At 45.2% G+C, this 25,034-nt stretch overlaps 15 non-coding genes and 14 pseudogenes across 15 annotated transcripts; all 29 read right to left on the bottom strand.

Annotated features, from left to right (window-relative positions):
* Nucleotides 1-580: 580 nt before the first annotated feature.
* LOC118960994 (U4 spliceosomal RNA) lies at nucleotides 581-722 on the bottom strand. The gene has a single exon (XR_005048862.2). It is a non-coding gene; the product is annotated as a U4 spliceosomal RNA (small nuclear RNA).
* Nucleotides 723-6,851: 6,129 nt separating this feature from the next.
* Nucleotides 6,852-6,973, bottom strand: LOC149975980 (U4 spliceosomal RNA; annotated as a pseudogene).
* Nucleotides 6,974-7,564: 591 nt separating this feature from the next.
* On the bottom strand, nucleotides 7,565-7,706 carry LOC118961007 (U4 spliceosomal RNA). The gene has a single exon (XR_005048875.2). It is a non-coding gene; the product is annotated as a U4 spliceosomal RNA (small nuclear RNA).
* A 418-nt stretch (nucleotides 7,707-8,124) lies between these two features.
* Nucleotides 8,125-8,246, bottom strand: LOC149975979 (U4 spliceosomal RNA; annotated as a pseudogene).
* Nucleotides 8,247-8,837: 591 nt separating this feature from the next.
* On the bottom strand, nucleotides 8,838-8,979 carry LOC118960987 (U4 spliceosomal RNA). Its single transcript, XR_005048855.1, has one exon. It is a non-coding gene; the product is annotated as a U4 spliceosomal RNA (small nuclear RNA).
* Nucleotides 8,980-9,396: 417 nt separating this feature from the next.
* On the bottom strand, nucleotides 9,397-9,518 carry LOC149975978 (U4 spliceosomal RNA; annotated as a pseudogene).
* A 591-nt stretch (nucleotides 9,519-10,109) lies between these two features.
* Nucleotides 10,110-10,251, bottom strand: LOC118960988 (U4 spliceosomal RNA). Its single transcript, XR_005048856.1, has one exon. It is a non-coding gene; the product is annotated as a U4 spliceosomal RNA (small nuclear RNA).
* Nucleotides 10,252-11,381: 1,130 nt separating this feature from the next.
* LOC118960980 (U4 spliceosomal RNA) lies at nucleotides 11,382-11,523 on the bottom strand. Its single transcript, XR_005048848.2, has one exon. It is a non-coding gene; the product is annotated as a U4 spliceosomal RNA (small nuclear RNA).
* Nucleotides 11,524-11,941: 418 nt separating this feature from the next.
* Nucleotides 11,942-12,063, bottom strand: LOC149975977 (U4 spliceosomal RNA; annotated as a pseudogene).
* Nucleotides 12,064-12,654: 591 nt separating this feature from the next.
* LOC118960989 (U4 spliceosomal RNA) lies at nucleotides 12,655-12,796 on the bottom strand. Its single transcript, XR_005048857.1, has one exon. It is a non-coding gene; the product is annotated as a U4 spliceosomal RNA (small nuclear RNA).
* A 418-nt stretch (nucleotides 12,797-13,214) lies between these two features.
* On the bottom strand, nucleotides 13,215-13,336 carry LOC149975976 (U4 spliceosomal RNA; annotated as a pseudogene).
* A 591-nt stretch (nucleotides 13,337-13,927) lies between these two features.
* Nucleotides 13,928-14,069, bottom strand: LOC118960990 (U4 spliceosomal RNA). The gene has a single exon (XR_005048858.1). It is a non-coding gene; the product is annotated as a U4 spliceosomal RNA (small nuclear RNA).
* A 417-nt stretch (nucleotides 14,070-14,486) lies between these two features.
* Nucleotides 14,487-14,608, bottom strand: LOC149975975 (U4 spliceosomal RNA; annotated as a pseudogene).
* Nucleotides 14,609-15,199: 591 nt separating this feature from the next.
* Nucleotides 15,200-15,341, bottom strand: LOC118960992 (U4 spliceosomal RNA). The gene has a single exon (XR_005048860.2). It is a non-coding gene; the product is annotated as a U4 spliceosomal RNA (small nuclear RNA).
* Nucleotides 15,342-15,758: 417 nt separating this feature from the next.
* On the bottom strand, nucleotides 15,759-15,880 carry LOC149975974 (U4 spliceosomal RNA; annotated as a pseudogene).
* A 591-nt stretch (nucleotides 15,881-16,471) lies between these two features.
* LOC118961008 (U4 spliceosomal RNA) lies at nucleotides 16,472-16,613 on the bottom strand. The gene has a single exon (XR_005048876.2). It is a non-coding gene; the product is annotated as a U4 spliceosomal RNA (small nuclear RNA).
* Nucleotides 16,614-17,030: 417 nt separating this feature from the next.
* LOC149975973 (U4 spliceosomal RNA) lies at nucleotides 17,031-17,152 on the bottom strand (annotated as a pseudogene).
* A 591-nt stretch (nucleotides 17,153-17,743) lies between these two features.
* On the bottom strand, nucleotides 17,744-17,885 carry LOC118955893 (U4 spliceosomal RNA). The gene has a single exon (XR_005045672.2). It is a non-coding gene; the product is annotated as a U4 spliceosomal RNA (small nuclear RNA).
* A 417-nt stretch (nucleotides 17,886-18,302) lies between these two features.
* LOC149975972 (U4 spliceosomal RNA) lies at nucleotides 18,303-18,424 on the bottom strand (annotated as a pseudogene).
* A 591-nt stretch (nucleotides 18,425-19,015) lies between these two features.
* LOC118955882 (U4 spliceosomal RNA) lies at nucleotides 19,016-19,157 on the bottom strand. The gene has a single exon (XR_005045663.2). It is a non-coding gene; the product is annotated as a U4 spliceosomal RNA (small nuclear RNA).
* A 417-nt stretch (nucleotides 19,158-19,574) lies between these two features.
* LOC149975971 (U4 spliceosomal RNA) lies at nucleotides 19,575-19,696 on the bottom strand (annotated as a pseudogene).
* Nucleotides 19,697-20,287: 591 nt separating this feature from the next.
* LOC118955892 (U4 spliceosomal RNA) lies at nucleotides 20,288-20,429 on the bottom strand. The gene has a single exon (XR_005045671.1). It is a non-coding gene; the product is annotated as a U4 spliceosomal RNA (small nuclear RNA).
* Nucleotides 20,430-20,846: 417 nt separating this feature from the next.
* LOC149975970 (U4 spliceosomal RNA) lies at nucleotides 20,847-20,968 on the bottom strand (annotated as a pseudogene).
* A 591-nt stretch (nucleotides 20,969-21,559) lies between these two features.
* LOC118955891 (U4 spliceosomal RNA) lies at nucleotides 21,560-21,701 on the bottom strand. Its single transcript, XR_005045670.1, has one exon. It is a non-coding gene; the product is annotated as a U4 spliceosomal RNA (small nuclear RNA).
* A 417-nt stretch (nucleotides 21,702-22,118) lies between these two features.
* On the bottom strand, nucleotides 22,119-22,240 carry LOC149975969 (U4 spliceosomal RNA; annotated as a pseudogene).
* A 591-nt stretch (nucleotides 22,241-22,831) lies between these two features.
* Nucleotides 22,832-22,973, bottom strand: LOC118955890 (U4 spliceosomal RNA). Its single transcript, XR_005045669.2, has one exon. It is a non-coding gene; the product is annotated as a U4 spliceosomal RNA (small nuclear RNA).
* Nucleotides 22,974-23,390: 417 nt separating this feature from the next.
* On the bottom strand, nucleotides 23,391-23,512 carry LOC149975968 (U4 spliceosomal RNA; annotated as a pseudogene).
* A 591-nt stretch (nucleotides 23,513-24,103) lies between these two features.
* On the bottom strand, nucleotides 24,104-24,245 carry LOC118955872 (U4 spliceosomal RNA). Its single transcript, XR_005045653.2, has one exon. It is a non-coding gene; the product is annotated as a U4 spliceosomal RNA (small nuclear RNA).
* A 417-nt stretch (nucleotides 24,246-24,662) lies between these two features.
* LOC149975967 (U4 spliceosomal RNA) lies at nucleotides 24,663-24,784 on the bottom strand (annotated as a pseudogene).
* Between the last annotated feature and the right edge of the window lie 250 nt (nucleotides 24,785-25,034).

Here is a 25,034-nt window from a genome sequence, read left to right as displayed (position 1 = left end):
GCTATTCAAACTGCTTGCAGTATCTCGCACAGCTTCTCGGCAAACGGTATTATTTTTTGTTACATTGGTATGTCTAGCAGTTCGCCCCCTACCTAACACTGGTGGATTCTCGATTACATGTAATTAATGGCAAGGTGGGGTACTTGTTCAATAGATGTTCCCTTTTTTCCTGGACAAAACCAATATCGAGAGCAAAGCACTTTGGGTAATCAGCACCGCTGGCTCAGCTGCAATGGGGGACGAACCCAAAACCTTTTCATGTAAATCTTGCCATAGCTGCCTCTAGAGGAGGCAAGACAAAGTGGGTCAAGTGGCTTTGGGTAACATACTACTTGCAACAATTCGAGGCAGTGTGGGGGCAAAGCTGAAACTGTGGGCCCAAACCCGCTGTTGCTGAGTTCATTCTCCCGAACCCTACTTCTGACACAGCATATACTACTGACACCTTTTTTCTGTTTCTACCTAGTTGCAAGATAATGTTCAACTGTCAGCTGAAGCATCAAAAAGGTTATATAATAAATGAGCTGGATGCAGCCCATGTTTGGTCTTGTCACTATCTTCTCTTTCACATGTATAGCAGTCTCACATGAGACTATCAAAAATTGCCAAGGCTGACTATATTTCAAGTCATCCCAAGCGGGGTATTGGGTTAAGTTTTCAACCAGCAATAATCACGCCTCAGATGGACTTCATAGGCTATGATATCGCCTCTGCGAAAGAATGATATATTACAGCTACTCAAACTGTTTACAGTGTTTTGCACAGCTTCTCCTTTAACGGTAATATTGTGTTTTAACATTGCAATGTCTAGCAGTTCGCCCCCTACCTACCACTTTGGTGGATTCTTGATGACATGTCATTCATGGCAAGGTGGGGTACTTATTCAATAGATGTTACCTTTTTCCAGTAGTAAAAAAAACAATATCGAGAGCAAAGCATTTTGGGTAATCTGCACCACTGGCTCAGCTGCAATGGGTCGCAAACCCAAAACCTTTTCAACTCAACCTTGCCACCGCTGCCTCTAGTGGAAGTGTATAACGTGGCTAAGGGTTTTTTTCTTTTGGAAAAGTTTTATTGATACATTTCCTTTAAAAACAGCTCATACATTTTTTACATCATTGATACACATAAAAACGGCAACAAAGCATAAAACACAGCATTTGAAAGTTACGTTTAAATTTGTTAAAAAGTACTTGTTGTTAAAACCAATGAAAACAACCATGGGTAAAAGTACTTTCCTTGTAAAAACATCAAATCTGTAAAAGCCATTTAAAATGTGTACTAATGATCTAACAAAGGTAAAACATTTTTAAGACATGAAAAACCATGTTAAAAAGTCACTTTGTTAAAAGGCTGTCTTCAGTCCCTTGTACAGGAGGGGGGTGAGTCTTTATCAAGCTCCCGGCCGTGGCCGCCGGGACCTAGGGTGTTGTGGGGGACCCTTCGCCTGGGGTCGAGGCCCCCTTCCTTCCGTACCACCCCAGGGCTTCCGTGGCTACCATGGCCACTGCCTGGGGGGTGGTCTCTACGTTTTTCGCTACCAGCAGGTTACGGGAGGACCACAGTGCTTCCTTCAGGCACGTGAGGGTGGGCCAGAGCTTGGTGAAGGCCTTCGATGGAATGGGCACGAGCTGAGGTGTTAGGTCCTCCCCTGCTGGCAGACACGAGGTGATCAGGGGGCCTGCTTCCTTCCACAGGTCCCTGGCGGCTCTGCACTCCCAGAGCATGTGCCTCACCGACTCTTCTTGGCCGCAGCCTGGTCGGGGGCACGCGGATGTCCTCGCCATGCCCCGTGAGTGCATAACGGCCCTGACCGGGAGGATCTCGTGGGCGACCATCCAGGACAGGTCCCGATGCCGATTCAGGAGAGCAGGATGGGCCACGTTGCGCCAAACCGTTGTGGGCTCACCTATAGCGAGCCCGCGCACTGGACACACTGGTTCCCGATCCTGCACAAGAGAGAGAAGAGAGCGGTGTTTTGTTAAAACCGTGACTGTTTCTTTTTCCAGTTTAAAATGTCTTAAAAACTTCTGGAGCTGGGCGTAGTGCGGGGGTAGCAGGAAAGAGACTGGGGCTCGCAGGTCGACTGGGATCAGCCTCAGAGTCCTGAGGTAAGATCCCAGCCAGAACCGTGCGAGGGCCTGGGTCTTGTTGTTGACCGGGGAGGTGGCAAGAGTCAGATGTAACGCTGTGTAGCGGCTGCCCAGGAACAAGTAGAGGTCAGGCAAGCCTTTCCCCCCCTTGGACCTGGGCCTCTTGACCACCTCCCTCCTCAGCCTCTCCCACTTGCCTCCCCACAGGAAGTAAAAAAGCATCCGCTCCAGGTCTAAAATACTCCTTCGAGGGGGGATAAAAACAGAACTGATTAATAAAAGCACAGGTAAAATCACAGCTTTAATGATTAAAACCTTGCCCTCAAAAGTCAGCTGTCGTAGTCCCCAAAAACCCAGTCTCTGTCTTACCGTCCCCAGGATTCCGCTCCAGTTACCGCTCCCTCCTCCCCCCCGGTCAAACTTTACCCCCAGTACCCTTATGTCCGTCAGTTTAACTGTCAGAGGTAGTCTGGTCAAGTCTGGGTCTGCCCACGGTCCGAAGAATTGGGCCTCTGTCTTGTCTCTATTCAGTCTCGCCCCAGAGGCTCGTCCGTACCAGTCAGTCCTGTCCAGAGTCCTGTCGACGGATAAAAGGTCGGTACATAAAATGTTGACGTCGTCCATGTAAAAGACGCACTTGGCGGTCATCCCCCCACTCCCCGGGATACCCACCCCACTGATCCCTTGGTCCCTTCTCAAGACCTGTGCCAGTGGTTCAATACAGGCCACGAACAGAAGGGGAGATAATGGACAGCCCTGACGGACGCCGCAGTGTACTCCCACTGCTTTTGACAGATGCCCATTTACAAGGATTTTGCTGGTGATGTCCCCGTACAGCAGTCCCACCCAAGCTAAGAACCTGTCTGGGAAACCCATTTTTTGCAGTACCTTAAAGAGGTACTGGTGCGAGACCCGATCAAAGGCTTTTTCAAAATCTAAATTTAGGACTACAAGCCGCATGTTTCTGTCTCTCGCATAACAGATGGCATCTCGGATCAGTATCAGGCTGTCCGTGATCTTCCTTCCGGGCACGGCACAGGTTTGGTCCGGGTGGATCACCTCCCCTAAAACAGAAGACATTCTGAGTGTTAAAACCTTGGTAAAAAGTTTACAATCAAAGTTTAAAAGGGTAATCGGTCTCCAGTTTTTCAGGTCCGTCCTGTCGTTTTTCTTGTGTAAAAGAGTCACGATCCCCACTCTAAAACTGTCGGGTAGTCTGTCGAGGTGTTCGAAGTCAGTAAAAACAGTCAGAAGTTCGTCGGCTAAAACATCCCAAAAGGTCAGATAAAACTCCAAAGGGAGGCCGTCCTCCCCCGGTGATTTACCCCTCTTAAAACGTTTCAGTCCTTGGTCGATTTCTGTCCTCGTCAGGTCTTTTTTCAGGTCGTCTGTATTGGGTAAGGTCTTGTCGATGTATGTTAAAAGGTCCCCCATTGTTCCCTCGCACACATCTTTTACCCCAAACAGTTCCCCATAAAAGTCCTCGACCACTTCCTTTATTCCCTCTGTATCTGTTTTTAAAACCCCGTCCTTGTTTCTCAATCCTGTCATAATCCTACCCTTACTAACTATTTTCTTAAAAAAGTACCTAGTGCACTTCTCCCCTTCTTCTAATTCCCTTTCCTTGCTTCTTAAAATAACCCCCTTGCTTCTCTGTTCTGCTAAAAGTGCCATTTCCTTCTTTACTTCTTTAATTTCTTGGTTAAAATCAAGGCCATGTTGGCATAGGTTAAAATACCTTTCCAGTCGCTTTTGCAGTCCCACCATGCGTCTATCTTTTTCTCTGCTTTTTTCCTTTCCTATCTCTCTAAAGAAGGTCCTTGTCCTTCCCTTCACCATTTCCCACCACTGTGCTCGCGTGTCAAAGAAGTCCTGTAGCGTCTGCCACTGGCTGAACTGCTCTCTGTACTGACTAACTACTCTATCATCTTCTAGAAGGGAGCAGTTCAGTTTCCAGGGCCCTCTTCCCACAGTCACACCCGAAGATAGTGAAAGGGTGCACGTCAGCATTACGTGGTCTGAGAAGAAAGCAGGGGTTATTCTAGCATCAGTTGGGGGACAGTCCCGGGTAAACAGATAATCAATGCGAGAGGCTCTGGTGCCATCACCACTGGTCCAGGTGAAGCCCTCCTCTCTTGGATGCAGGGTTTTAAAACAGTCAGTCAGTTTAAAATCCCTGCACAACCCTTGCAATAAAACACTTGACCTGTCTACCTTAAAATCCCCTCCTGCCCCTCTCCTGTCTGCTCTGCTTAAAACACAATTAAAATCCCCACCCACCACTAGAGGATCCCTCCCTAGCATGTGGGACTGCAGGTCCTCTAAAAGTGCACACCGGTCATGTTTATCATTAAAACCATACACGTTTAGCACGTTAAAATCCCTCCCCATAAAAGTACAGTTGGCTAAAAGAGCACGCCCACCTACCACCACTGTGCTCCCCTTCACCACCACCTGTGGGGTCTTGATTAAAATGGCAACACCGTCGTTCTTGTTAAAATTGGAACCACTCCAAATGGAGGGCCCGTGCCGCCACTTATCCTCCCATTTCCTGTAAGAGGATAAAAAGGGTAGACCACACTCCTGTAGTAAAAACACATCAGAGTTAAACCTTTCTAAAAAGGATAAAACCGACTGTGCTCTTGTTGCTGTCTTTACGCTCCTCACGTTTATAGTGGTGATTTTAAAAGCCATAAAAGGGGTGAGTAAAAACAGTGCTAGAAGAAAAGCCATTGAAAGGTTAAAAGGGGGTTAGTCTTCAGGGACTTTCTCTCTCTCCCTCTGGGGTAAGGGGGTTTGGAAGGGAGAGGAGGTTAAAACAGGACTTAAAAAGGAGACTTGATTGGGGGAGTTGGAGGGGAAGGTTCTGGGTTCTTCCTCCCCCTGGGAGCTCTCCCACTCCACCTTTCCCTTTTTCTCCTCACCCTGTTCGGGGTCAGAGAGCTCCTCAGCGTTTCTTTTACGTAGGGGGAGGTGTTCCTTCAGACTCTCCCCCTCCTCTCCCGTACCTTCTGACACAGTCTCCATGGTGCTTTCCGACACCGACCCTATGATGTCTGACCCACTTGGGGAGCTTTCGCTGAACATCTCTCCGGAGCCGTCTTTCTCGGCCCTTTCTCCTTCAGGGGTCACATTAGTCTGGGGCAGGGGGATTGGGGTGGGGAGGGTTTTGTCCTCTCCTCCCACTTCTTCCACCACTGCACCTTCCGCGCCCTCCACTACAGCCACCACCACCGGCTCCACCACTGTCTCCTCTACCACCACTACCGGCTCCACTACTGCCTCCTCCTCCACCACCACCGGCTCCTCCACTACCACCTCGGCAACTGCCGTTCCAGCCCTCTGGCGCTCAAAAGCCCGGTCCGCGGCCGCCCACTCCCTCCTTCCAGCCTTGGCCCTGTTGGCCCAGGAGGAGGGGCAGTCGCGGATGAGGTGGGACCGCTCGCCACAGAGGTTGCACGACCTTCCGTTCGTGCACTCCTCGTAGCGGTGGCCCACCTCCCGGCACTTCATGCAGACGACCTTCTGACAGGCGTCTGCAAGGTGGCCATGTTCACCACACTTACGGCACAGCTTGGGCTGGTCCTGGTAGTGAACATGGCCCCTGTTCTCTCCGAGGACTATGGTGGATGGGATGGCTTTCAACCCACCATAGCCCCCAGGGTCCTCCCTTTGCTGGACAGTGACCCTCCAGGCCCCTGTCCAGATCCCATCGAGGTCTTTTACCTGGATCAGGGGACCCTTCACGTTGCAGTACCTGCCCAGCCATACTGCAACGTCCTCCGGCTGTACGGTTTCATTGTACATACGGACAATAACGGTTTTAATGCTATTATCCGTCAGCTTGGTCACCTCAAACATCGCTGTGAGGGACCCCTGGGTGTTCAGGGCGTTCTGGAGTTTCCCCCAGAACTCCCTCAGGAAGCTGGCGTTGGCAAAACTGACATCGAAGCCCTTCCTATAGGGGAGGGCTAAGATGCAGTTTACCTGCGCGGGATGAAAGCCGAGCTCTTTCTGGAGGAATTTTCTGGAGAAATCCAATCGGGATAGCTCCATTATTTTTCCTCCCCTCTCCTTTAGAAGGAGGCGCACTGCATGGTGCCTCCTCATGCCAGCCTGTGCTGCTGACATGATGGAGGCCCACTCCCTTTACAGCCCAACACCAGTGAGAGGGGAGGGGAGGGGGAAGGGAAGGGGAAAGGGAGAGGAAGAGGAAGGGGTGTAAAACAGCCAAGGAACTAGCAGGCTCAGCCAGACTGTGCTGAACAGGGCCTACCAGTACCACGGGACACACAACAAACTATCTAGCACAGCACCAAACTAATCTTATCAACAATGGGAAGGGACACAAGGAGGGATTTTTTTTTTTTTTTTTGTGTGTAATTTTTTTAATTAAATTTTCCCCGGAGGGGAAAGGCACGAAGGGGAAGGACAATAATGAACAAAACAAACAAAAACGGGGGGAGGGGGGGTGGGGCGAGCTAACAAACAAACAAATTTAGGTAAGGGGAATTAAGGGGATAACAAAAAGGAACACTGACCAACACAACACCTGCCAAACTTGAGGGCCGAGAGAGCCAGCAGGCCTCACCAGCAGGCCAGGCCAAGCTAACCAGCTAGCAAGCCTCACCAGTAGGCCAGGCCAAGCCAACCAGCTAGCAAGCCTCACCAGTAGGCCAGGCCAAGAATTAGAGGCAGTGTGGGGGGCAAAACTGGAATTGTGGACCAATACCACCTGTTGCTGAACCTATTCTCCCCAAGACTACTTCTGACTATATTTCATGTCGTTCCAATGTAAAGTTTTGGGTTAAGTTGTCACCCAACAATAACCACTCCTCGGATGGACCTCATAGGCTATGATAATGCCACTGCGATAGAATATCAGAAATCTGCTTTTCAAACTGCTTGCAGTATCTCGCACAGCTTCTCGGCAAACTGTATTATTTTTTGTTACATTGGTATGTCTAGCAGTTCGCCCCCTACCTAACACTGGTGGATTCTCGATTACATGTAATTAATGGCAAGGTGGGGTACTTGTTCAATAGATGTTCCCTTTTTTCCTGGACAAAACCAATATCGAGAGCAAAGCACTTTGGGTAATCAGCACCGCTGGCTCAGCTGCAATGGGGGACGAACCCAAAACCTTTTCATGTAAATCTTGCCATAGCTGCCTCTAGAGGAGGCAAGACAAAGTGGGTCAAGTGGCTTTGGGTAACATACTACTTGCAACAATTCGAGGCAGTGTGGGGGCAAAGCTGAAACTGTGGGCCCAAACCCGCTGTTGCTGAGTTCATTCTCCCGAACCCTACTTCTGACACAGCATATACTACTGACACCTTTTTTCTGTTTCTACCTAGTTGCAAGATAATGTTCAACTGTCAGCTGAAGCATCAAAAAGGTTATATAATAAATGAGCTGGATGCAGCCCATGTTTGGTCTTGTCACTATCTTCTCTTTCACATGTATAGCAGTCTCACATGAGACTATCAAAAATTGCCAAGGCTGACTATATTTCAAGTCATCCCAAGCAGGGTATTGGGTTAAGTTTTCAACCAGCAATAATCACGCCTCAGATGGACTTCATAGGCTATGATATCGCCTCTGCGAAAGAATGATATATTACAGCTACTCAAACTGTTTACAGTGTTTTGCACAGCTTCTCCTTTAACGGTAACATTGTGTTTTAACATTGCAATGTCTAGCAGTTCGCCCCCTACCTACCACTTTGGTGGATTCTTGATGACATGTCATTCATGGCAAGGTGGGGTACTTATTCAATAGATGTTACCTTTTTCCAGTAGTAAAAAAAACAATATCGAGAGCAAAGCATTTTGGGTAATCTGCACCACTGGCTCAGCTGCAATGGGTCGCAAACCCAAAACCTTTTCAACTCAACCTTGCCACCGCTGCCTCTAGTGGAAGTGTATAACGTGGCTAAGGGTACCTTACTTCTTGCAAGAATTAGAGGCAGTGTGGGGGGCAAAACTGGAATTGTGGACCAATACCACCTGTTGCTGAACCTATTCTCCCCAAGACTACTTCTGACTATATTTCATGTCGTTCCAATGTAAAGTTTTGGGTTAAGTTGTCACCCAACAATAACCACTCCTCGGATGGACCTCATAGGCTATGATAATGCCACTGCGATAGAATATCAGAAATCTGCTATTCAAACTGCTTGCAGTATCTCGCACAGCTTCTCGGCAAACTGTATTATTTTTTGTTACATTGGTATGTCTAGCAGTTCGCCCCCTACCTAACACTGGTGGATTCTCGATTACATGTAATTAATGGCAAGGTGGGGTACTTGTTCAATAGATGTTCCCTTTTTTCCTGGACAAAACCAATATCGAGAGCAAAGCACTTTGGGTAATCAGCACCGCTGGCTCAGCTGCAATGGGGGACGAACCCAAAACCTTTTCATGTAAATCTTGCCATAGCTGCCTCTAGAGGAGGCAAGACAAAGTGGGTCAAGTGGCTTTGGGTAACATACTACTTGCAACAATTCGAGGCAGTGTGGGGGCAAAGCTGAAACTGTGGGCCCAAACCCGCTGTTGCTGAGTTCATTCTCCCGAACCCTACTTCTGACACAGCATATACTACTGACACCTTTTTTCTGTTTCTACCTAGTTGCAAGATAATGTTCAACTGTCAGCTGAAGCATCAAAAAGGTTATATAATAAATGAGCTGGATGCAGCCCATGTTTGGTCTTGTCACTATCTTCTCTTTCACATGTATAGCAGTCTCACATGAGACTATCAAAAATTGCCAAGGCTGACTATATTTCAAGTCATCCCAAGCGGGGTATTGGGTTAAGTTTTCAACCAGCAATAATCACGCCTCAGATGGACTTCATAGGCTATGATATCGCCTCTGCGAAAGAATGATATATTACAGCTACTCAAACTGTTTACAGTGTTTTGCACAGCTTCTCCTTTAACGGTAACATTGTGTTTTAACATTGCAATGTCTAGCAGTTCGCCCCCTACCTACCACTTTGGTGGATTCTTGATGACATGTCATTCATGGCAAGGTGGGGTACTTATTCAATAGATGTTACCTTTTTCCAGTAGTAAAAAAAACAATATCGAGAGCAAAGCATTTTGGGTAATCTGCACCACTGGCTCAGCTGCAATGGGTCGCAAACCCAAAACCTTTTCAACTCAACCTTGCCACCGCTGCCTCTAGTGGAAGTGTATAACGTGGCTAAGGGTACCTTACTTCTTGCAAGAATTAGAGGCAGTGTGGGGGCAAAACTGGAATTGTGGACCAATACCACCTGTTGCTGAACCTATTCTCCCCAAGACTACTTCTGACTATATTTCATGTCGTTCCAATGTAAAGTTTTGGGTTAAGTTGTCACCCAACAATAACCACTCCTCGGATGGACCTCATAGGCTATGATAATGCCACTGCGATAGAATATCAGAAATCTGCTATTCAAACTGCTTGCAGTATCTCGCACAGCTTCTCGGCAAACTGTATTATTTTTTGTTACATTGGTATGTCTAGCAGTTCGCCCCCTACCTAACACTGGTGGATTCTCGATTACATGTAATTAATGGCAAGGTGGGGTACTTGTTCAATAGATGTTCCCTTTTTTCCTGGACAAAACCAATATCGAGAGCAAAGCACTTTGGGTAATCAGCACCGCTGGCTCAGCTGCAATGGGGGACGAACCCAAAACCTTTTCATGTAAATCTTGCCATAGCTGCCTCTAGAGGAGGCAAGACAAAGTGGGTCAAGTGGCTTTGGGTAACATACTACTTGCAACAATTCGAGGCAGTGTGGGGGCAAAGCTGAAACTGTGGGCCCAAACCCGCTGTTGCTGAGTTCATTCTCCCGAACCCTACTTCTGACACAGCATATACTACTGACACCTTTTTTCTGTTTCTACCTAGTTGCAAGATAATGTTCAACTGTCAGCTGAAGCATCAAAAAGGTTATATAATAAATGAGCTGGATGCAGCCCATGTTTGGTCTTGTCACTATCTTCTCTTTCACATGTATAGCAGTCTCACATGAGACTATCAAAAATTGCCAAGGCTGACTATATTTCAAGTCATCCCAAGCGGGGTATTGGGTTAAGTTTTCAACCAGCAATAATCACGCCTCAGATGGACTTCATAGGCTATGATATCGCCTCTGCGAAAGAATGATATATTACAGCTACTCAAACTGTTTACAGTGTTTTGCACAGCTTCTCCTTTAACGGTAACATTGTGTTTTAACATTGCAATGTCTAGCAGTTCGCCCCCTACCTACCACTTTGGTGGATTCTTGATGGCATGTCATTCATGGCAAGGTGGGGTACTTATTCAATAGATGTTACCTTTTTCCAGTAGTAAAAAAAACAATATCGAGAGCAAAGCATTTTGGGTAATCTGCACCACTGGCTCAGCTGCAATGGGTCGCAAACCCAAAACCTTTTCAACTCAACCTTGCCACCGCTGCCTCTAGTGGAAGTGTATAACGTGGCTAAGGGTACCTTACTTCTTGCAAGAATTAGAGGCAGTGTGGGGGCAAAACTGGAATTGTGGACCAATACCACCTGTTGCTGAACCTATTCTCCCCAAGACTACTTCTGACTATATTTCATGTCGTTCCAATGTAAAGTTTTGGGTTAAGTTGTCACCCAACAATAACCACTCCTCGGATGGACCTCATAGGCTATGATAATGTCACTGCGATAGAATATCAGAAATCTGCTATTCAAACTGCTTGCAGTATCTCGCACAGCTTCTCGGCAAACTGTATTATTTTTTGTTACATTGGTATGTCTAGCAGTTCGCCCCCTACCTAACACTGGTGGATTCTCGATTACATGTAATTAATGGCAAGGTGGGGTACTTGTTCAATAGATGTTCCCTTTTTTCCTGGACAAAACCAATATCGAGAGCAAAGCACTTTGGGTAATCAGCACCGCTGGCTCAGCTGCAATGGGGGACAAACCCAAAACCTTTTCATGTAAATCTTGCCATAGCTGCCTCTAGAGGAGGCAAGACAAAGTGGGTCAAGTGGCTTTGGGTAACATACTACTTGCAACAATTCGAGGCAGTGTGGGGGCAAAGCTGAAACTGTGGGCCCAAACCCGCTGTTGCTGAGTTCATTCTCCCGAACCCTACTTCTGACACAGCATATACTACTGACACCTTTTTTCTGTTTCTACCTAGTTGCAAGATAATGTTCAACTGTCAGCTGAAGCATCAAAAAGGTTATATAATAAATGAGCTGGATGCAGCCCATGTTTGGTCTTGTCACTATCTTCTCTTTCACATGTATAGCAGTCTCACATGAGACTATCAAAAATTGCCAAGGCTGACTATATTTCAAGTCATCCCAAGCGGGGTATTGGGTTAAGTTTTCAACCAGCAATAATCACGCCTCAGATGGACTTCATAGGCTATGATATCGCCTCTGCGAAAGAATGATATATTACAGCTACTCAAACTGTTTACAGTGTTTTGCACAGCTTCTCCTTTAACGGTAACATTGTGTTTTAACATTGCAATGTCTAGCAGTTCGCCCCCTACCTACCACTTTGGTGGATTCTTGATGACATGTCATTCATGGCAAGGTGGGGTACTTATTCAATAGATGTTACCTTTTTCCAGTAGTAAAAAAAACAATATCGAGAGCAAAGCATTTTGGGTAATCTGCACCACTGGCTCAGCTGCAATGGGTCGCAAACCCAAAACCTTTTCAACTCAACCTTGCCACCGCTGCCTCTAGTGGAAGTGTATAACGTGGCTAAGGGTACCTTACTTCTTGCAAGAATTAGAGGCAGTGTGGGGGGCAAAACTGGAATTGTGGACCAATACCACCTGTTGCTGAACCTATTCTCCCCAAGACTACTTCTGACTATATTTCATGTCGTTCCAATGTAAAGTTTTGGGTTAAGTTGTCACCCAACAATAACCACTCCTCGGATGGACCTCATAGGCTATGATAATGCCACTGCGATAGAATATCAGAAATCTGCTATTCAAACTGCTTGCAGTATCTCGCACAGCTTCTCGGCAAACTGTATTATTTTTTGTTACATTGGTATGTCTAGCAGTTCGCCCCCTACCTAACACTGGTGGATTCTCGATTACATGTAATTAATGGCAAGGTGGGGTACTTGTTCAATAGATGTTCCCTTTTTTCCTGGACAAAACCAATATCGAGAGCAAAGCACTTTGGGTAATCAGCACCGCTGGCTCAGCTGCAATGGGGGACGAACCCAAAACCTTTTCATGTAAATCTTGCCATAGCTGCCTCTAGAGGAGGCAAGACAAAGTGGGTCAAGTGGCTTTGGGTAACATACTACTTGCAACAATTCGAGGCAGTGTGGGGGCAAAGCTGAAACTGTGGGCCCAAACCCGCTGTTGCTGAGTTCATTCTCCCGAACCCTACTTCTGACACAGCATATACTACTGACACCTTTTTTCTGTTTCTACCTAGTTGCAAGATAATGTTCAACTGTCAGCTGAAGCATCAAAAAGGTTATATAATAAATGAGCTGGATGCAGCCCATGTTTGGTCTTGTCACTATCTTCTCTTTCACATGTATAGCAGTCTCACATGAGACTATCAAAAATTGCCAAGGCTGACTATATTTCAAGTCATCCCAAGCGGGGTATTGGGTTAAGTTTTCAACCAGCAATAATCACGCCTCAGATGGACTTCATAGGCTATGATATCGCCTCTGCGAAAGAATGATATATTACAGCTACTCAAACTGTTTACAGTGTTTTGCACAGCTTCTCCTTTAACGGTAACATTGTGTTTTAACATTGCAATGTCTAGCAGTTCGCCCCCTACCTACCGCTTTGGTGGATTCTTGATGACATGTCATTCATGGCAAGGTGGGGTACTTATTCAATAGATGTTACCTTTTTCCAGTAGTAAAAAAAACAATATCGAGAGCAAAGCATTTTGGGTAATCTGCACCACTGGCTCAGCTGCAATGGGTCGCAAACCCAAAACCTTTTCAACTCAACCTTGCCACCGCTGCCTCTAGTGGAAGTGTATAACGTGGCTAAGGGTACCTTACTTCTTGCAAGAATTAGAGGCAGTGTGGGGGGCAAAACTGGAATTGTGGACCAATACCACCTGTTGCTGAACCTATTCTCCCCAAGACTACTTCTGACTATATTTCATGTCGTTCCAATGTAAAGTTTTGGGTTAAGTTGTCACCCAACAATAACCACTCCTCGGATGGACCTCATAGGCTATGATAATGCCACTGCGATAGAATATCAGAAATCTGCTATTCAAACTGCTTGCAGTATCTCGCACAGCTTCTCGGCAAACTGTATTATTTTTTGTTACATTGGTATGTCTAGCAGTTCGCCCCCTACCTAACACTGGTGGATTCTCGATTACATGTAATTAATGGCAAGGTGGGGTACTTGTTCAATAGATGTTCCCTTTTTTCCTGGACAAAACCAATATCGAGAGCAAAGCACTTTGGGTAATCAGCACCGCTGGCTCAGCTGCAATGGGGGACGAACCCAAAACCTTTTCATGTAAATCTTGCCATAGCTGCCTCTAGAGGAGGCAAGACAAAGTGGGTCAAGTGGCTTTGGGTAACATACTACTTGCAACAATTCGAGGCAGTGTGGGGGCAAAGCTGAAACTGTGGGCCCAAACCCGCTGTTGCTGAGTTCATTCTCCCGAACCCTACTTCTGACACAGCATATACTACTGACACCTTTTTTCTGTTTCTACCTAGTTGCAAGATAATGTTCAACTGTCAGCTGAAGCATCAAAAAGGTTATATAATAAATGAGCTGGATGCAGCCCATGTTTGGTCTTGTCACTATCTTCTCTTTCACATGTATAGCAGTCTCACATGAGACTATCAAAAATTGCCAAGGCTGACTATATTTCAAGTCATCCCAAGCGGGGTATTGGGTTAAGTTTTCAACCAGCAATAATCACGCCTCAGATGGACTTCATAGGCTATGATATCGCCTCTGCGAAAGAATGATATATTACAGCTACTCAAACTGTTTACAGTGTTTTGCACAGCTTCTCCTTTAACGGTAACATTGTGTTTTAACATTGCAATGTCTAGCAGTTCGCCCCCTACCTACCACTTTGGTGGATTCTTGATGGCATGTCATTCATGGCAAGGTGGGGTACTTATTCAATAGATGTTACCTTTTTCCAGTAGTAAAAAAAACAATATCGAGAGCAAAGCATTTTGGGTAATCTGCACCACTGGCTCAGCTGCAATGGGTCGCAAACCCAAAACCTTTTCAACTCAACCTTGCCACCGCTGCCTCTAGTGGAAGTGTATAACGTGGCTAAGGGTACCTTACTTCTTGCAAGAATTAGAGGCAGTGTGGGGGCAAAACTGGAATTGTGGACCAATACCACCTGTTGCTGAACCTATTCTCCCCAAGACTACTTCTGACTATATTTCATGTCGTTCCAATGTAAAGTTTTGGGTTAAGTTGTCACCCAACAATAACCACTCCTCGGATGGACCTCATAGGCTATGATAATGCCACTGCGATAGAATATCAGAAATCTGCTATTCAAACTGCTTGCAGTATCTCGCACAGCTTCTCGGCAAACTGTATTATTTTTTGTTACATTGGTATGTCTAGCAGTTCGCCCCCTACCTAACACTGGTGGATTCTCGATTACATGTAATTAATGGCAAGGTGGGGTACTTGTTCAATAGATGTTCCCTTTTTTCCTGGACAAAACCAATATCGAGAGCAAAGCACTTTGGGTAATCAGCACCGCTGGCTCAGCTGCAATGGGGGACGAACCCAAAACCTTTTCATGTAAATCTTGCCATAGCTGCCTCTAGAGGAGGCAAGACAAAGTGGGTCAAGTGGCTTTGGGTAACATACTACTTGCAACAATTCGAGGCAGTGTGGGGGCAAAGCTGAAACTGTGGGCCCAAACCCGCTGTTGCTGAGTTCATTCTCCCGAACCCTACTTCTGACACAGCATATACTACTGACACCTTTTTTCTGTTTCTACCTAGTTGCAAGATAATGTTCAACTGTCAGCTGAAGCATCAAAAAGGTTATATAATAAATGAGCTGGATGCAGCCCATGTTTAGTCTTGTCACTATCTTCTCTTTCACATGTATAGCAGTCTCACATGAGACTATCAAAAATTGCCAAGGCTGACTATGTTTCAAGTCATCCCAAGCGGGGTATTGGGTTAAGTTTTCAACCAGCAATAATCACGCCTCAGATGGACTTCATAGGCTATGATATCGCCTCTGCGAAAGACTGATATATTACAGCTACTCAAACTGTTTACAGTGTTTTGCACAGCTTCTCCTTTAACGGTAACATTGTGTTTTAACATTGCAATGTCTAGCAGTTCGCCCCCTACCTACCACTTTGGTGGATTCTTGATGACATGTCATTCATGGCAAGGTGGGGTACTTATTCAATAGATGTTACCTTTTTCCAGTAGTAAAAAAAACAATATCGAGAGCAAAGCATTTTGGGTAATCTGCACCACTGGCTCAGCTGCAATGGGTCGCAAACCCAAAACCTTTTCAACTCAACCTTGCCACCGCTGCCTCTAGTGGAAGTGTATAACGTGGCTAAGGGTACCTTACTTCTTGCAAGAATTAGAGGCAGTGTGGGGGCAAAACTGGAATTGTGGACCAATACCACCTGTTGCTGAACCTATTCTCCCCAAGACTACTTCTGACTATATTTCATGTCGTTCCAATGTAAAGTTTTGGGTTAAGTTGTCACCCAACAATAACCACTCCTCGGATGGACCTCATAGGCTATGATAATGCCACTGCGATAGAATATCAGAAATCTGCTATTCAAACTGCTTGCAGTATCTCGCACAGCTTCTCGGCAAACTGTATTATTTTTTGTTACATTGGTATGTCTAGCAGTTCGCCCCCTACCTAACACTGGTGGATTCTCGATTACATGTAATTAATGGCAAGGTGGGGTACTTGTTCAATAGATGTTCCCTTTTTTCCTGGACAAAACCAATATCGAGAGCAAGGCACTTTGGGTAATCAGCACCGCTGGCTCAGCTGCAATGGGGGACGAACCCAAAACCTTTTCATGTAAATCTTGCCATAGCTGCCTCTAGAGGAGGCAAGACAAAGTGGGTCAAGTGGCTTTGGGTAACATACTACTTGCAACAATTCGAGGCAGTGTGGGGGCAAAGCTGAAACTGTGGGCCCAAACCCGCTGTTGCTGAGTTCATTCTCCCGAACCCTACTTCTGACACAGCATATACTACTGACATTTTTTTTCTGTTTCTACCTAGTGGCAAGATAATGTTCAACTGTCAGCTGAAGCATCAAAAAGGTTATATAATAAATGAGCTGGATGCAGCCCATGTTTGGTCTTGTCACTATCTTCTCTTTCACATGTATAGCAGTCTCACATGAGACTATCAAAAATTGCCAAGGCTGACTATGTTTCAAGTCATCCCAAGCGGGGTATTGGGTTAAGTTTTCAACCAGCAATAATCACGCCTCAGATGGACTTCATAGGCTATGATATCGCCTCTGCGAAAGAATGATATATTACAGCTACTCAAACTGTTTACAGTGTTTTGCACAGCTTCTCCTTTAACGGTAACATTGTGTTTTAACATTGCAATGTCTAGCAGTTCGCCCCCTACCTACCACTTTGGTGGATTCTTGATGACATGTCATTCATGGCAAGGTGGGGTACTTATTCAATAGATGTTACCTTTTTCCAGTAGTAAAAAAAACAATATCGAGAGCAAAGCATTTTGGGTAATCTGCACCACTGGCTCAGCTGCAATGGGTCGCAAACCCAAAACCTTTTCAACTCAACCTTGCCACCGCTGCCTCTAGTGGAAGTGTATAACGTGGCTAAGGGTACCTTACTTCTTGCAAGAATTAGAGGCAGTGTGGGGGCAAAACTGGAATTGTGGACCAATACCACCTGTTGCTGAACCTATTCTCCCCAAGACTACTTCTGACTATATTTCATGTCGTTCCAATGTAAAGTTTTGGGTTAAGTTGTCACCCAACAATAACCACTCCTCGGATGGACCTCATAGGCTATGATAATGCCACTGCGATAGAATATCAGAAATCTGCTATTCAAACTGCTTGCAGTATCTCGCACAGCTTCTCGGCAAACTGTATTATTTTTTGTTACATTGGTATGTCTAGCAGTTCGCCCCCTACCTAACACTGGTGGATTCTCGATTACATGTAATTAATGGCAAGGTGGGGTACTTGTTCAATAGATGTTCCCTTTTTTCCTGGACAAAACCAATATCGAGAGCAAGGCACTTTGGGTAATCAGCACCGCTGGCTCAGCTGCAATGGGGGACGAACCCAAAACCTTTTCATGTAAATCTTGCCATAGCTGCCTCTAGAGGAGGCAAGACAAAGTGGGTCAAGTGGCTTTGGGTAACATACTACTTGCAACAATTCGAGGCAGTGTGGGGGCAAAGCTGAAACTGTGGGCCCAAACCCGCTGTTGCTGAGTTCATTCTCCCGAACCCTACTTCTGACACAGCATATACTACTGACACCTTTTTTCTGTTTCTACCTAGTCGCAAGATAATGTTCAACTGTCAGCTGAAGCATCAAAAAGGTTATATAATAAATGAGCTGGATGCAGCCCATGTTTGGTCTTGTCACTATCTTCTCTTTCACATGTATAGCAGTCTCACATGAGACTATCAAAAATTGCCAAGGCTGACTATGTTTCAAGTCATCCCAAGCGGGGTATTGGGTTAAGTTTTCAACCAGCAATAATCACGCCTCAGATGGACTTCATAGGCTATGATATCGCCTCTGCGAAAGAATGATATATTGCAGCTACTCAAACTGTTTACAGTGTTTTGCACAGCTTCTCCTTTAACGGTAACATTGTGTTTTAACATTGCAATGTCTAGCAGTTCGCCCCCTACCTACCACTTTGGTGGATTCTTGATGACATGTCATTCATGGCAAGGTGGGGTACTTATTCAATAGATGTTACCTTTTTCCAGTAGTAAAAAAAACAATATCGAGAGCAAAGCATTTTGGGTAATCTGCACCACTGGCTCAGCTGCAATGGGTCGCAAACCCAAAACCTTTTCAACTCAACCTTGCCACCGCTGCCTCTAGTGGAAGTGTATAACGTGGCTAAGGGTACCTTACTTCTTGCAAGAATTAGAGGCAGTGTGGGGGCAAAACTGGAATTGTGGACCAATACCACCTGTTGCTGAACCTATTCTCCCCAAGACTACTTCTGACTATATTTCATGTCGTTCCAATGTAAAGTTTTGGGTTAAGTTGTCACCCAACAATAACCACTCCTCGGATGGACCTCATAGGCTATGATAATGCCACTGCGATAGAATATCAGAAATCTGCTATTCAAACTGCTTGCAGTATCTCGCACAGCTTCTCGGCAAACTGTATTATTTTTTGTTACATTGGTATGTCTAGCAGTTCGCCCCCTACCTAACACTGGTGGATTCTCGATTACATGTAATTAATGGCAAGGTGGGGTACTTGTTCAATAGATGTTCCCTTTTTTCCTGGACAAAACCAATATCGAGAGCAAGGCACTTTGGGTAATCAGCACCGCTGGCTCAGCTGCAATGGGGGACGAACCCAAAACCTTTTCATGTAAATCTTGCCATAGCTGCCTCTAGAGGAGGCAAGACAAAGTGGGTCAAGTGGCTTTGGGTAACATACTACTTGCAACAATTCGAGGCAGTGTGGGGGCAAAGCTGAAACTGTGGGCCCAAACCCGCTGTTGCTGAGTTCATTCTCCCGAACCCTACTTCTGACACAGCATATACTACTGACATTTTTTTTCTGTTTCTACCTAGTGGCAAGATAATGTTCAACTGTCAGCTGAAGCATCAAAAAGGTTATATAATAAATGAGCTGGATGCAGCCCATGTTTGGTCTTGTCACTATCTTCTCTTTCACATGTATAGCAGTCTCACATGAGACTATCAAAAATTGCCAAGGCTGACTATGTTTCAAGTCATCCCAAGCGGGGTATTGGGTTAAGTTTTCAACCAGCAATAATCACGCCTCAGATGGACTTCATAGGCTATGATATCGCCTCTGCGAAAGAATGATATATTACAGCTACTCAAACTGTTTACAGTGTTTTGCACAGCTTCTCCTTTAACGGTAACATTGTGTTTTAACATTGCAATGTCTAGCAGTTCGCCCCCTACCTACCACTTTGGTGGATTCTTGATGACATGTCATTCATGGCAAGGTGGGGTACTTATTCAATAGATGTTACCTTTTTCCAGTAGTAAAAAAAACAATATCGAGAGCAAAGCATTTTGGGTAATCTGCACCACTGGCTCAGCTGCAATGGGTCGCAAACCCAAAACCTTTTCAACTCAACCTTGCCACCGCTGCCTCTAGTGGAAGTGTATAACGTGGCTAAGGGTACCTTACTTCTTGCAAGAATTAGAGGCAGTGTGGGGGCAAAACTGGAATTGTGGACCAATACCACCTGTTGCTGAACCTATTCTCCCCAAGACTACTTCTGACTATATTTCATGTCGTTCCAATGTAAAGTTTTGGGTTAAGTTGTCACCCAACAATAACCACTCCTCGGATGGACCTCATAGGCTATGATAATGCCACTGCGATAGAATATCAGAAATCTGCTATTCAAACTGCTTGCAGTATCTCGCACAGCTTCTCGGCAAACTGTATTATTTTTTGTTACATTGGTATGTCTAGCAGTTCGCCCCCTACCTAACACTGGTGGATTCTCGATTACATGTAATTAATGGCAAGGTGGGGTACTTGTTCAATAGATGTTCCCTTTTTTCCTGGACAAAACCAATATCGAGAGCAAGGCACTTTGGGTAATCAGCACCGCTGGCTCAGCTGCAATGGGGGACGAACCCAAAACCTTTTCATGTAAATCTTGCCATAGCTGCCTCTAGAGGAGGCAAGACAAAGTGGGTCAAGTGGCTTTGGGTAACATACTACTTGCAACAATTCGAGGCAGTGTGGGGGCAAAGCTGAAACTGTGGGCCCAAACCCGCTGTTGCTGAGTTCATTCTCCCGAACCCTACTTCTGACACAGCATATACTACTGACACCTTTTTTCTGTTTCTACCTAGTCGCAAGATAATGTTCAACTGTCAGCTGAAGCATCAAAAAGGTTATATAATAAATGAGCTGGATGCAGCCCATGTTTGGTCTTGTCACTATCTTCTCTTTCACATGTATAGCAGTCTCACATGAGACTATCAAAAATTGCCAAGGCTGACTATGTTTCAAGTCATCCCAAGCGGGGTATTGGGTTAAGTTTTCAACCAGCAATAATCACGCCTCAGATGGACTTCATAGGCTATGATATCGCCTCTGCGAAAGAATGATATATTACAGCTACTCAAACTGTTTACAGTGTTTTGCACAGCTTCTCCTTTAACGGTAACATTGTGTTTTAACATTGCAATGTCTAGCAGTTCGCCCCCTACCTACCACTTTGGTGGATTCTTGATGACATGTCATTCATGGCAAGGTGGGGTACTTATTCAATAGATGTTACCTTTTTCCAGTAGTAAAAAAAACAATATCGAGAGCAAAGCATTTTGGGTAATCTGCACCACTGGCTCAGCTGCAATGGGTCGCAAACCCAAAACCTTTTCAACTCAACCTTGCCACCGCTGCCTCTAGTGGAAGTGTATAACGTGGCTAAGGGTACCTTACTTCTTGCAAGAATTAGAGGCAGTGTGGGGGCAAAACTGGAATTGTGGACCAATACCACCTGTTGCTGAACCTATTCTCCCCAAGACTACTTCTGACTATATTTCATGTCGTTCCAATGTAAAGTTTTGGGTTAAGTTGTCACCCAACAATAACCACTCCTCGGATGGACCTCATAGGCTATGATAATGCCACTGCGATAGAATATCAGAAATCTGCTATTCAAACTGCTTGCAGTATCTCGCACAGCTTCTCGGCAAACTGTATTATTTTTTGTTACATTGGTATGTCTAGCAGTTCGCCCCCTACCTAACACTGGTGGATTCTCGGTTACATGTAATTAATGGCAAGGTGGGGTACTTGTTCAATAGATGTTCCCTTTTTTCCTGGACAAAACCAATATCGAGAGCAAAGCACTTTGGGTAATCAGCACCGCTGGCTCAGCTGCAATGGGGGACGAACCCAAAACCTTTTCATGTAAATCTTGCCATAGCTGCCTCTAGAGGAGGCAAGACAAAGTGGGTCAAGTGGCTTTGGGTAACATACTACTTGCAACAATTCGAGGCAGTGTGGGGGCAAAGCTGAAACTGTGGGCCCAAACCCGCTGTTGCTGAGTTCATTCTCCCGAACCCTACTTCTGACACAGCATATACTACTGACACCTTTTTTCTGTTTCTACCTAGTTGCAAGATAATGTTCAACTGTCAGCTGAAGCATCAAAAAGGTTATATAATAAATGAGCTGGATGCAGCCCATGTTTGGTCTTGTCACTATCTTCTCTTTCACATGTATAGCAGTCTCACATGAGACTATCAAAAATTGCCAAGGCTGACTATGTTTCAAGTCATCCCAAGCGGGGTATTGGGTTAAGTTTTCAACCAGCAATAATCACGCCTCAGATGGACTTCATAGGCTATGATATCGCCTCTGCGAAAGAATGATATATTACAGCTACTCAAACTGTTTACAGTGTTTTGCACAGCTTCTCCTTTAACGGTAACATTGTGTTTTAACATTGCAATGTCTAGCAGTTCGCCCCCTACCTACCACTTTGGTGGATTCTTGATGACATGTCATTCATGGCAAGGTGGGGTACTTATTCAATAGATGTTACCTTTTTCCAGTAGTAAAAAAAACAATATCGAGAGCAAAGCATTTTGGGTAATCTGCACCACTGGCTCAGCTGCAATGGGTCGCAAACCCAAAACCTTTTCAACTCAACCTTGCCACCGCTGCCTCTAGTGGAAGTGTATAACGTGGCTAAGGGTACCTTACTTCTTGCAAGAATTAGAGGCAGTGTGGGGGCAAAACTGGAATTGTGGACCAATACCACCTGTTGCTGAACCTATTCTCCCCAAGACTACTTCTGACTATATTTCATGTCGTTCCAATGTAAAGTTTTGGGTTAAGTTGTCACCCAACAATAACCACTCCTCGGATGGACCTCATAGGCTATGATAATGCCACTGCGATAGAATATCAGAAATCTGCTATTCAAACTGCTTGCAGTATCTCGCACAGCTTCTCGGCAAACTGTATTATTTTTTGTTACATTGGTATGTCTAGCAGTTCGCCCCCTACCTAACACTGGTGGATTCTCGATTACATGTAATTAATGGCAAGGTGGGGTACTTGTTCAATAGATGTTCCCTTTTTTCCTGGACAAAACCAATATCGAGAGCAAAGCACTTTGGGTAATCAGCACCGCTGGCTCAGCTGCAATGGGGGACGAACCCAAAACCTTTTCATGTAAATCTTGCCATAGCTGCCTCTAGAGGAGGCAAGACAAAGTGGGTCAAGTGGCTTTGGGTAACATACTACTTGCAACAATTCGAGGCAGTGTGGGGGCAAAGCTGAAACTGTGGGCCCAAACCCGCTGTTGCTGAGTTCATTCTCCCGAACCCTACTTCTGACACAGCATATACTACTGACACCTTTTTTCTGTTTCTACCTAGTTGCAAGATAATGTTCAACTGTCAGCTGAAGCATCAAAAAGGTTATATAATAAATGAGCTGGATGCAGCCCATGTTTGGTCTTGTCACTATCTTCTCTTTCACATGTATAGCAGTCTCACATGAGACTATCAAAAATTGCCAAGGCTGACTATGTTTCAAGTCATCCCAAGCGGGGTATTGGGTTAAGTTTTCAACCAGCAATAATCACGCCTCAGATGGACTTCATAGGCTATGATATCGCCTCTGCGAAAGAACGACATATTACAGCTACTCAAACTGTTTACAGTGTTTTGCACAGCTTCTCCTTTAACGGTAACATTGTGTTTTAACATTGCAATGTCTAGCAGTTCGCCCCCTACCTACCACTTTGGTGGATTCTTGATGACATGTCATTCATGGCAAGGTGGGGTACTTATTCAATAGATGTTACCTTTTTCCAGTAGTAAAAAAAACAATATCGAGAGCAAAGCATTTTGGGTAATCTGCACCACTGGCTCAGCTGCAATGGGTCGCAAACCCAAAACCTTTTCAACTCAACCTTGCCACCGCTGCCTCTAGTGGAAGTGTATAACGTGGCTAAGGGTACCTTACTTCTTGCAAGAATTAGAGGCAGTGTGGGGGCAAAACTGGAATTGTGGACCAATACCACCTGTTGCTGAACCTATTCTCCCCAAGACTACTTCTGACTATATTTCATGTCGTTCCAATGTAAAGTTTTGGGTTAAGTTGTCACCCAACAATAACCACTCCTCGGATGGACCTCATAGGCTATGATAATGCCACTGCGATAGAATATCAGAAATCTGCTATTCAAACTGCTTGCAGTATCTCGCACAGCTTCTCGGCAAACTGTATTATTTTTTGTTACATTGGTATGTCTAGCAGTTCGCCCCCTACCTAACACTGGTGGATTCTCGATTACATGTAATTAATGGCAAGGTGGGGTACTTGTTCAATAGATGTTCCCTTTTTTCCTGGACAAAACCAATATCGAGAGCAAAGCACTTTGGGTAATCAGCACCGCTGGCTCAGCTGCAATGGGGGACGAACCCAAAACCTTTTCATGTAAATCTTGCCATAGCTGCCTCTAGAGGAGGCAAGACAAAGTGGGTCAAGTGGCTTTGGGTAACATACTACTTGCAACAATTCGAGGCAGTGTGGGGGCAAAGCTGAAACTGTGGGCCCAAACCCGCTGTTGCTGAGTTCATTCTCCCGAACCCTACTTCTGACACAGCATATACTACTGACAACTTTTTTCTGTTTCTACCTAGTTGCAAGATAATGTTCAACTGTCAGCTGAAGCATCAAAAAGGTTATATAATAAATGAGCTGGATGCAGCCCATGTTTGGTCTTGTCACTATCTTCTCTTTCACATGTATAGCAGTCTCACATGAGACTATCAAAAATTGCCAAGGCTGACTATGTTTCAAGTCATCCCAAGCGGGGTATTGGGTTAAGTTTTCAACCAGCAATAATCACGCCTCAGATGGACTTCATAGGCTATGATATCGCCTCTGCGAAAGAATGATATATTACAGCTACTCAAACTGTTTACAGTGTTTTGCACAGCTTCTCCTTTAACGGTAACATTGTGTTTTAACATTGCAATGTCTAGCAGTTCGCCCCCTACCTACCACTTTGGTGGATTCTTGATGACATGTCATTCATGGCAAGGTGGGGTACTTATTCAATAGATGTTACCTTTTTCCAGTAGTAAAAAAAACAATATCGAGAGCAAAGCATTTTGGGTAATCTGCACCACTGGCTCAGCTGCAATGGGTCGCAAACCCAAAACCTTTTCAACTCAACCTTGCCACCGCTGCCTCTAGTGGAAGTGTATAACGTGGCTAAGGGTACCTTACTTCTTGCAAGAATTAGAGGCAGTGTGGGGGCAAAACTGGAATTGTGGACCAATACCACCTGTTGCTGAACCTATTCTCCCCAAGACTACTTCTGACTATATTTCATGTCGTTCCAATGTAAAGTTTTGGGTTAAGTTGTCACCCAACAATAACCACTCCTCGGATGGACCTCATAGGCTATGATAATGCCACTGCGATAGAATATCAGAAATCTGCTATTCAAACTGCTTGCAGTATCTCGCACAGCTTCTCGGCAAACTGTATTATTTTTTGTTACATTGGTATGTCTAGCAGTTCGCCCCCTACCTAACACTGGTGGATTCTCGATTACATGTAATTAATGGCAAGGTGGGGTACTTGTTCAATAGATGTTCCCTTTTTTCCTGGACAAAACCAATATCGAGAGCAAGGCACTTTGGGTAATCAGCACCGCTGGCTCAGCTGCAATGGGGG

Source organism: Oncorhynchus mykiss, chromosome 17 (genome assembly GCF_057628025.1).
Source record: "Oncorhynchus mykiss isolate SJ-2025 chromosome 17, ASM5762802v1, whole genome shotgun sequence".
NCBI classification, from domain to species: Eukaryota; Metazoa; Chordata; class Actinopteri; order Salmoniformes; family Salmonidae; genus Oncorhynchus; species Oncorhynchus mykiss.
The sequence above is the reverse complement of the archived record's forward strand: the minus strand, read 5'-3'. Positions and strand labels throughout refer to the sequence as shown.